The following is an 11,906-nucleotide window of genomic DNA, read 5'->3' as shown; positions in this document are numbered from 1 at the left end:
GAAAACATGGAGGTGGATATAGAGATTTATAATAGTTTAACCTTATTTATAACAGCTACAAAAATCTTCAAACTTTGAGGTGCAAAAAATCAGAGCAAAAAAATCAATATTTGAAGCTATTCTTGGGAGAATTTGGTTTATTATGAGTCCTATAAAGTATCTTATTATTCTAACATATCTGTGAATCAATCTTTGTGTAAATACTCAATTTAGTTGTACTGGAAATACATTATCAGAAGGACAAAAATGATTCAGCCCCATATCAGATACTTACTTAATAATTTTTAGAGAAAAGGATCATTTCCCCAGTAACTTTTTCTTTCTATTTTTTCCTTATATCGTGAGGCAAGATTATCTTCTGAGACTGAGTATTGAAGTAAGGGGTAGAATAAATGTGTCAAAGATTTGAGATTTGGGAATGGATATTTATTGAGTTTGAATTATCAATAGTGACATGGTTAGGTTAGGCTTTAAATGGGTACTTTGGGTACAGAGGGGAGGTTTTGTGTAAAAGAAAGGAAGATTAGAGTCCAGAAGAGCAATTAAGTACCTTACTTAATAACCTGGAAGAGAAGAGTGATGCCATTAATTAACTACAAGTTGCAGAAAGAATAGATGACTTTTAGGAGAAAATGCAGACAAAAAAGGAAGAGGAAGTATAAAGCCAAATGGCAATGAAGATTATGCAGATATGAAGGGAAAACTTCTGCATGTCCCACATCCAACTGTTCAGAAAACACCAGCTCAAATTACTAATGAGAAAACACTCCTTCCCCTGCCCTGGTAGACACGGTTTGGTTTGGCTTCAGGGCTCAGATTATGACTTAGATCTAATATATCATGAGTTAAACTCAGATGGACCTCTGCCTGGGTTGGTCCAGCAATACTCAGTCCCAAGAATTTTCTTTCTCTTACTCTTGGTCTATAAGCTGAAAGCTGGTAACATAAAAGGTGGGGCTGCTGGAGGCTATGATGTAACAAATGTCTGACAGATTGTAATGTGCAAAGAACTAAATTGAGTACTGGTGACAGTTTTTTAGCTCCTGGATCTAAAGTTTTCTGAAGCCATAATGCCCCGAATATTTTTTCTTGTTCTGTTTTCTGAAGGCAGTTTGAATTGGGCTTTTGTCATTCGCAATAGCAGGAATCCTGAATATTCCATGAGGCCTGTAGACTTTATTTCCGAAGCTGCTTATGTAAAGCATTATGGAGAATTTAATAAAATGTAGGGCACCAATCTACAATTTAAGATTTTGACAAGTCTTAGGGTTTTCACTTTTGAAATATTGCAGTACACATTATTTCTTTTGAATTTTGCTTAAAGGTTTATAAAATCTCAATTGAAGTTTCTCCTAAGAACTGCCTATACCCATGGTGTTTGAGGCCTTGCTTAACACATTATATGTCTCAATTATAAAATTTTTGGTCAAGTGACTGTAGTCTTTATGATTTTTAAAGCTCTGCATTCATACAAAGCATTCTAAATTTAATGATGATGAGAATAACTGGAGTTATCACTTAATGTTTTCATTAATTAGGTAAATAAATGTATATTCAAAAACTGAACAGAGAAATACTAACTGGTAATGTTATTTTGTTGTCTTTGTGGATAAAGGGGTGCCATAGCCATCAGAATTATTTAAATGTGGTGCAACCAAGTAAAATCTTTGTACTGTATTTGACTAAAACCTAGGAGAATGCTTGAAATGACTTTCTGTAATCTCTGTGTTTGCTTTATATTTTAATATATAAAAAATCAATAGGGGTTATGGTTATAATTTGTACTGAAGAGAAAGTTGTTAATATGTTTTCACATTAAAGATTTTCCTCACTTATGACTATTGCTTAGTTATTTAATCCAATAGTTTGCTGGAATAAAAAGATTTTTTTAAAAAAGCAGGTTTTTTAAAAAAACTAAAGCCAAATTAGATCTTACTTTAAGTTCAAGTGTTCAAAGACACCTTGTTTATAATTATAATGAAGAATCAAATCAAAGAAGAAATTTATGATGTCCATTAAACATAAATTATTTCTACAGAATCCAAAATCCTCAAAATGATATAATCAGTATTTCCTTTTCAAAAATACTTTCTTTTATCAAAGAGCAAAAGGCAATATAAGGCAATCAGAATTCAAGTACAAAGAGAAAAATATTTTTCAGTGTTTGTTTTCATCTTTATACTGATAGTTTCCACTCCAGCTATTCAGATGATTTATATATATATCAATAAACTACAGAGTATCTGTCCACTGTTATATTTTTCTCTGAGTTGTTGGTCTTATTCCTGTTGATGTCAAGGTGATTTTTACATGTTAAGAAAACAAGATGTTTGCTTTGTCTTTTGACTTTGAGTATGATGCACTTTCCAATGCAAAGTGTTTTTATTTTTAGGTAGTATTTAACTTTGTGACTTTTGTATCTTTGATGGATTTCTTTTTATATCATGACATATTTTATTTTATTTTCTGTGTGAATTCCTTTGATGGATCTTTGATCCATCTGGATTTGTGTGTGTGTGTGTGTGTGTGTGTGTGTAAGATGTGAGGTTTCAATTCAAGTTTATTTTATATTAAATTGTGACTCAATTTTTCTAGTGCTGTTATTAAATAATTTCTCTTTCCCCCACTTATTTGAGAGACCATCTCTTTCATCCCACGAGAGCATGCACATACACGTGTGAATATATGCTTCAAGAAGAGAGGAATTTTTTTTAATGCTTTATTACTATCATCCAGGACAGAGCAGTGTCTGACTTATAGAAGATGTTGAATAACTATTAGTTGAATGAATATGTGCTGCTTGTATAGAGTGCCATATAACCTGATATATTCAATTCCCTAAACTTCCTCCTATGCCCCAGAATATTTCCAAATACAGGTTCATGTGAAAAGTATTAAAGGCAACTAATGAAGTGGGTTAACTTTATGGACTTCCAAATGATTGTTTTTAAGTTTATCTTGGATTTTCTCTGTTTCACTTCCTCTGCTGAAATATGCTTCTCATATTTTCCATATCTTTAATAACTTGGAAATTTAAGGGCAATCCTTTTTTCCGAAGCATTTTCAATCTTTTGAATCCAATACACATGGACAAATGATATTTATATCCATTGTGAGTCCTCTCCTTTGGAGGGGACAGGATCTTGGGCAGCTCTCAGTGCAGTAATTGTCACTAAACCCTTTTCATTCTCATTGAAATCAGCATCTTGAAAGTGACTCTCTTATGCCTACACCTTGAGACCTCTCCATTTTGTTATTAAAAATAAAATAATTTACAAGCTTTGATGCATCATCCTTAGAATCAAATTGCACAAACCATACCTGACAACAGAATAAGAGACAAGTGTTGCGAACACAACCATAACAAGAGATTAACCACTCTTAATAGTGAGCTTAGCATCCCCACAACTCCTAGTAGAGCTGTGGAAAACAAGGGGAGTAACGGTGCATTTGGTTAAGTATTTATCGACATCTTATTTAATTCCCACCACAACTCTCACAGGCCAAGATAGATTAAAATCCCCAAGGTAGTTCATTATGAAAAAGATAGAGGCAAGAACTGTAAGGGATATATCTGATTGGAGAGACCAGGCTCTTCCCTACTGGGCTATCCTATAAGACTTTTCATGTATTGCCAATATTTCTGGAGGTTTCACCCCTTTTTGACTCATAATGTTGTTCTCTCATGGAGATAACAAGAAAAGCTCTGAGAAAGAGAGAGGCTGAGCCCCAGACATATTTCTGCAGTTGATACCATGCATAATTAAAGTGGCATATCAAAGAATAAATAATTTAAGTATTTTGTGACATAGACCATAAATGTAGAAAATGTTCAGTCTTCTGGACTGTGAATTTTATTTGTATTTCTTTGAAGAGTGCACAGGGTTTAGGCCAATGCAGAAAACTCATTTTAATTCTTGAACATGTCCTGTCCTTCCAGCAGAAATCGTTCAAAATGCAGGACCCTTTCTTGGGCTGAGTGTGGAGGTACTCCTTGGAGCCACCTCACATGAGAATTATGAAATTACAGGTCCAGCTCTCTGTGAGAAGAGAATGCACAAAGGTTTAAGAAGCAATAGTAAAGCAAGGATGGTAGACCAAATGTGCCCAAATAACAGTGTTTCTAAAACTATATGTATATCAGTATTAATTTTTCTGAGAATATATAGATGTTTTTCAAGGAAATTATAATGCAATTATGCACACCTTTAAAAAAGACTACTATTGACACTGAAAGAAATTCAGTGTTTAATTTCCATAAGATATAACAGGATCTTATGATGTAAACTGTATATTTCCAACCAGAGAAAGTTTTAAAAATCCAAGTCTTAAAATGAATAGAATGCATTTATGTAGCATCCATCCTTCCTTAAATAGCTGTAATGTGTATTTATCATTTTTTTCTATACAATTGCCTTTCTGTGTTTCAATAGGAAGAGCTTTTTAAAAAAGTCTACTATAAATGACCCTTTATGAGCACATTACTGAAACACCTCTTTTCAAATCTTTTGTGGTAGGCACATTATCTTTGACTAGATCTATTCAACATTGATGAGAATACCTTTTCCATCTACTTTATTCTGTTTCTATGAAAACATTTCATCACTGAGCAGTGCATTCACATTCATCAGTAATTACTTGTACACTGTCCAATTTGTATCCTGTGAAGGCTTGTGGGAGAATAATTGCTACAGTATGTCAAGAGAAGGATATAGGCAAGGTTAGCTTAGAAAATTCACACATTCTCCCACTCACAAAATGACCCTGATATTCTTATTGGCTTTAAAATATCTAATTATATCACTGCCTTTCTATACAGATCAAGTGAAAATTATTCATTTATTTAATCCAGGTTCACATAATTATCCCATTTTCATACCTGCCCTCACTTCATTCTGCTCACCTCTTGCTTGTAGTCGCTGTGATATCTTTGGTAACTTGAAGAAAGCAGTCAGGCCAGCCATTCAGAAGCCCCAAAGGAACTTCACTCTCTCTTCTGCTATTTTAGTTTCATTAAATTATGTTCTTATTATGTTGGAGGAATATTATTCAAGTTAAGGAATAGCATCACAATAAAATTTCTTTTTTCTTTAGTGTGAGTTGCTTAATCACCTGAAAAAGCCATTTACTGTTTTATATATACCCTTCCCTATGAGCATAATCCTTTAATTATTAATTGAATTCATAATTTGGGACTTAAATATGGCTTTGTGTTTGACTGCACCAAATGCTATGGAGTATATTTCTTCATTGCAAAGAATTATGTATAAATTTCTGTTGTCTTTAAAAATAATTTTGAGAGTATATTAGATTAACTAGTTAATGTTTTTTTATGGATAATCAGTAATTTATTCCTGTATATTGCTGAATTTATTTTATAGAATTTAATTAGTAATCCAAAATTACATTTTCATATTTGTATAAAAATACACCTTGCATTATACTATAGACTGTCTACAGAGTCAAATGAAATGCGCTCTTTCCTGATGAACTTTTGGAAAATTTTGGAAATAAGAAAAACACGTCAGCAAGTGAATTACCTGAACATCACCTCAACAGTCAGTGAAGGGTAAATTGGAGGAATTAGGGAGAGTGCCTCCATGAGCATGCCTTCAACCTCCATTTCTCCCAACTGTCCAAATTGGCACAGTCCTCCCAAAGACAAAATTTGAGTTTTCAGAGTGACAACACCAATTCACATCATTGCTTCTTGTTGGACCAAGTAGAGAGGAAGAGAAAAAAAGGAAATCTCTGTGCTTAGAATTTTTGACAGCTTAATCTCTCTCAGAAGAGAAACATGGACTAATAGTTATTACCTCCAACCAACTGACCCTTCACTCAGCCTCCACTGGAGGATCAAGATACAGGTTTGGAAGCCAGGAGTGGTTAAGGAGCATCATATCTCAAGGAAACAAAATAAGTTTAGCGAAGCATTTCCCTCTAACAAAGCCTTGTTTTGTAAAAATTTTATTGAATCAATGTTGCATTATATAGTAAGGGTAGAATGTAAAATATTTCTCTCATGTGTGAATGTTTTCGATGGATTATCTTTGGGGAAAGCTAATAAATTCTCTACAAATTTGAATTTCTGTGAAGTCAGATTGTTTCTACTCATAGTGGAACCATTGATCCTTGCTTTTTTTTTTTTCTGAACTCCATTGTTATCAACATGGCAGCACAAAAATGCCCTGCAATTTATGTAAATATGTACATCCAAGCTTTATCAGTCACAACTCAAGGCTTTATAAGTCACAAGTTACAACTTAAAACATATATATATATTTCTTCAGGAATATTTTCAAACATATAAATCTATCATATATATATATTATACTTAGGTAGTTTCAGGAAGAAATGGATGAATCTGCCACAACACTCCCTCTTAATCAGGGTTTGAAGGCTAAGTGTCTGAAATTTCTCTAACAATTAAAAAATGAACCTGTCTCTTGGGAAAACAAGGAGCAGAGGCTCACCTGAACATCCTGAAGATTCCTGGAGCTTCAAGTGATCTTGATAATCTTGATGGAATCTGGAGTGACAGAGGTCTCAGAAGGTCTTTCTCCTTCTCCATCCCCCTCCCACTGCCTCTGTCTCAACCCCTCTCAAGTAAGACATGGAGATCACCTTCCTCTCCACAAATACATCAAAAGTACAACTACATGGGGAACAGCTCCTACAGAACACCTACTGAATGCTGGCAGAAGACCTCAGACTTCCCAAAAGGCAAGAAACTCCCCACATACCTGGGTAGGACAAAAGAAAAAAGAAAAAACAGAGACAAAAACATAGGTACGGAATCTGTACCTCTGGGAGGGAGCTGTGAAGGAAGAAAAGCTTCCACACGCTAGGAAGCCCCTTCACTGGCAGAGACGGCAGGTGGGTGGTGGGGGGAAGCTTCGGAGCCACGGAGGAGAGGGCAGCAACAGGGGTGCAGAGGGCAAAGCGGAGAGATTCCCGCACAGAGGATCAGTGCCGACCAGCTTTCACCAGCCTGAGAGGCTTGTATGCTCACTCGCTGGGAGCTGAAGCTTGGGCTTCAGAGGTCAGATGCCAGAGAGAGGATTATGGCTGGTTGAATGAACACAACCTGAAGGGGTCTAGTGTGCCACAGCTAGCTGGGAGGGAGTCCAGGAAAAAGTCTGAGACCGGCTAGGAGGCAAGAGACCATTGTTTCAGGGTGCATGAAGAGAGGGGATTCAGAGCACTGTGTAAACGAGCTCCAGAGACGGCAGCGAGCCGCGGCTATCAATGCGGACACCAGAGATAGGCGTGAAATGGTAAGGCTGCTACTGCAGGCACCAAGAAGCTTGTGTGCAAGCACAGGTCACTCTCCACACCTCTCCCCCGGGGAGACTGTGCAGCCCGTCACTGCCAGGGTCCCGTGATTCAGGGACAACTTCCCCGGGAGAACGCACAGTGCACCTCAGGCTGTTGCAGCGTCACTCCGGCCTCTGCCGCCGCAGGCTCGGCCTGAATTCTGGACCCCTCCCTCCCCCTCAGCCTGAGTGAGCCAGAGCCCCCTAATCAGCTACTACTTTAACCCCGTCCTCTCTGGACAGGAACAGATGCCCTCAGGAGACCTACATGCAGAGGCAAGGCCAAATCCAAAGCTGAACCCCAGGATCTGTGTGAACAAAGAAGAGAAAGGAAAATCTCTCTATGCAGCGTCAGGAGCAGTGGATTAAATCTCCACAATCAATTTGCTGTACCCTGCATCTGTGGAACACCTGAATAGACAACGAATCAACCCAAAATTGAGGTGGTGGACTTTGGGAACAACTGTAGACTTGGGGTTTGCTGTATGTGACTGACTGGTTTCTGGTTTTATGTTTATCTTAGTTTAGTATTTAGAGTTTATTATCTTTGGTAGATTTGTTTATTGATTTTGTTGCTCTCTTCATTTCTTTTTAAACATATATATATACATATATATATATTTTTTCCTTTTTCTCCTTCTGTGAATGTGTATGTGTATGCTTCTTTGTGTGATTTTTGTCTGTATAGCTTTTCTTTTACCATTCATCCTAGGTTCTGCCTGTCCATTTTTTTTTTTTAATAGAGAGTTTAGCACTTGTTATCATTGGTGGATTTGTTTTTCAGCTTGGTTACTCTCTTCTTTCTTTTTTTATTACCATTTTATTTTTAATAATATATATATTTTTATTTTAATAACTTTATTATATTTTTCTTTCTTTCTTTCTTTCTTTTTTTATTCCCAATTTTCTTCTGAGCTGTGTGGCTGACAGTGTCTTGGTGTTCTGGCTAGGTGGCAGGTCTGAGCCACTGAGGTAGGAGAGCAAAGTTCAGGACATTGGTCCACCAGAGACCTCCTGGGCCCAAATAATAGCAAACAGCAAAAGCTATACCAGAGATCTCCATCGCAATGCGAATACCCAGTTCAACTCAATGACCAGCAAGCTACAGTGCTGGAAACCCCATGCCAAACAACTACCAAGACAGGAATACAACACCACCCATTAGCAGAGAGGCTGCCTAAAATTATAATAAGTTCACAGACATCCCAAAACACACCACTGGAAGTGGTCCTGCTGACCAGAAAGACAAGATCCAGCCTCAACCACCAGAACACAGGCACCAGCCCCCTCCACCAGGAAGCCTACACAACACACTGAATGAACCTTACCCATGGGGGGCAGACCCCAAAAGCAGTGGGGACTATGAACCTGCAGCCTGCGAAAAGGAGACCCCAAACACAGTAAGTTAAGCAAAATGAGAAGACAGAGAAACACACAGCAGGTGAGGGAGCAAGGTAAACATCCACCGGAAAAAACAAAGAGGAAATAAGCAGTCTATCTGAAAAAGAATTCAGAGTGATGATAGTAAAGATGATCCAAAATCTTAGAAATAGAATGCAGAAAATAAAAGAAACATTTAATAAGGGCCTAGAAGAACTAAAGAGCAAGCAAACAATGATGAACAACACAATAAATGAAATTAAAAATTTTCTAGAAGGAATTAATAATAAAATAACTAAGGCAGAGAATGGATAAGTGACCTGGAAGATAAAATAGTGGAAATAACTATCGCAGAGCAGAATAAAGAAAAAACAATGAAAAGAATTTAGGACAGTCTCAGAGACTTCGGGGACAATATTAAACACACCAATATTCGAATTATAGGGATCCCAGAAGAAGAAGAAGAGAAAAAGAAAGGGACTGAGAAAATATTTGAAGAGATTATAGTTGAAAACTTCCTTAACATGGGAAAGGAAATAGTCACTCAGGTCCAGGAAGCACAGAGAGTCCCATACAGGGTAAATCCAAGGAAAACACACCAAGACACATATTAATCAAATTATCAAAAATTAAATACAAAGGAAAAATATTAAAAGCAGCAAGGGAAAAGCAACAAATAACATACAAGGGAATCCCCATAAGGTTAACAGCTGATCTTTCAGCAGAAACTCTATAAGCCAGAAGGGAGTGGCAGGACATATTTAAAGTGATGAAAGGGAAAAACCTACAACCAAGATTACTCTACCCAGCAAGGATCTCATCAGATTCAATGGAGAAAATAAAACCTTTATAGACATGCAAAATCTAAGCGAATTCAGCACCACCAAACCAGCTTTACAACAAATGCTAAAGGAACTTTCTAGGCAGGAAACACAAGAGAAGGAAAACACCTACAATAACAAACCCAAAACAATTAAGAGAATGGTAATAAGAACACACATATCAGTAACTACCTTAAATGTAAAGTAAGGTAGTTAATTAATGATCCAACCAGAAGACAGACTGGCTGAATGGATACAAAAACAAGACCCGTATATATGCTGTCTAAAAGAGACCCAGTTCAGACCTAGGGGCACATACACATATAGACTGAAAGTGAGGGGATGTAAAAAGATATTCCATGAAAATGGAAGTCAAAAGAGAGCTGGAATAGCAATCTCATATGAGACAAGCAGACTTTAAAACAAAGACTATTATGAGAGAAAAAGAAAGACACTACATAATGATCAAGGGATCAATTCAAAAAAAAGTTATAACAATTATAAATATTTATGCACCCAACATAGGAGCACCTCAATACATAAGGCAAATGCTAACAGCCAGTAAAGGGGAAATCAACAGTAACAGAATCATGGTAGGGTATTTTAACACCACACTTTCACCAATTGACAGATCATCCAAAATGAAAATAAATAAGGAAACACAAGCTTTAAATAATACATTAAACAAGATGGACTTAATTGATATTTACAGGACAGTCCATTCAAAAACAACAGAATACACTTTCATCTCAAGTGCTCATGGAACATTATCCAGGATAGATCATATTTTGAGTCACAAATCAAGCCTTGCTAAATTTAAGAAAATTGAAATTGCATCAAGTATGTTTTCTGACCACAACACTATGAGACTAGATATTGATTACAGGAAAAAATCTGTAAAAAATACAAACACATGGAGGCTAAACAATACACTACTAAATAACTAAGAGGTCACTGAAGAAATCAAAGAAGACATCAAAAAAATACCTAGACATGGGAACCCAAAACCTATGGGATGCAGCAAAAGCAGTTCTAAGGAGGAAGTTTATAGCAATACAATCCTACCTCAAGAAACAAGAAACATCTCAAATAACCAACCTAACCTTACAACTTAAGCAATTAGACAAAGAAGAAGAACAACAAAAAACCCAAAGTTAGCAGATGGAAAGAATTCATAAAAATCAGATCAGAAATAAATGAAGGAAACAATAGCTCAGATCAATAAAACTAAAAGCTGGTTCTTTGAGAAGATACACAAAATTGATAAACTATTAGCCAGACTCATCAAGAAAAAAAGGGAGAAGATTCAGACTGAGAATTAGAAATGAAAAAGGAGAAGTAACAACTGACACTGCAGAAATACAAAGGATCATGAGAGATTACTACAACCAACTATATGCCAATAAAATGGACAACCTGGAAGAAATTGATAAATTCTGAGAAAAGCACAACCTCCCAAGACTGAACCAGGAAGAAATAGAAAATATAAACAGACCAATAGCAAGCACTGAAATTGAAACAGTGATTAAAAATCTTCCAACAAACAAAAGCCCAGGACCAGATGGATTCACAGGTGAATTCTACCAGACATTTAGAGAAGAGCTAACACCTATCCTTCTCAAACTCTTCCAAAATATAGCAGAGGGAGGAACACTCCCAAACTCATTCTATGAGGCCACCATCACCCTGATACAAAAACCAGACAAAGATGTCACAAAAAACAACTATAGGCCAATATCACTGATGAACATAGATGTATAGTTTTTTTTTTTATGATAAAGACTCTCCCAAATATAGGTATATAGGGAACTTACTTCAACATAATAAAGGCCATATATGACAAACCCACAACCAACATCACCCTCAATTGTGAAAAACTGGAAACATTTCCACTAAGATCAGGAACAAAACAAGGTTGCCCACTCTCATCACTCTTATTCAACATAGTTTTGGAAGTTTTAGTCACAGCAATCAGAGAAGAAAAAGAAACAAAAGGAATCCAAATCAGAAAAGAAGAATTAAAACCGTCACTGTTTGCAGATGACATGATAGTATACATAGAGCATCCTAAAGATGCTACCAGAAAACTCCTAGAGCTAATCAATGAATTTGGTAAAGTTTAAGGATACAGAATTCATGCGCAGAAATCTCTTGCATTCCTATACAATGATAATGAAAAATCTGATAGAAAAATTAAGAAAACACTCCCATTTACCATTGCAACACAAAGAATAAAATACCTAGGAAAAAACTTACCTAAAGAGACAAAAGACCCGTATGCAGAAAACTATAAGACACTGATGAAAAAAATTAAAGATGATATAAACAGATTGATAAATATATCATGTTCTTGGATTGGAAGAATCAACATTGTGAAAATGACTATACT

This window comes from Neophocaena asiaeorientalis, unplaced genomic scaffold (genome assembly GCF_003031525.2).
Source record: "Neophocaena asiaeorientalis asiaeorientalis breed wild unplaced genomic scaffold, Neophocaena_asiaeorientalis_V1.1 scaffold271, whole genome shotgun sequence".
Lineage (NCBI taxonomy): Eukaryota > Metazoa > Chordata > Mammalia > Artiodactyla > Phocoenidae > Neophocaena > Neophocaena asiaeorientalis.
The sequence above is the reverse complement of the archived record's forward strand: the minus strand, read 5'-3'. Positions refer to the sequence as shown.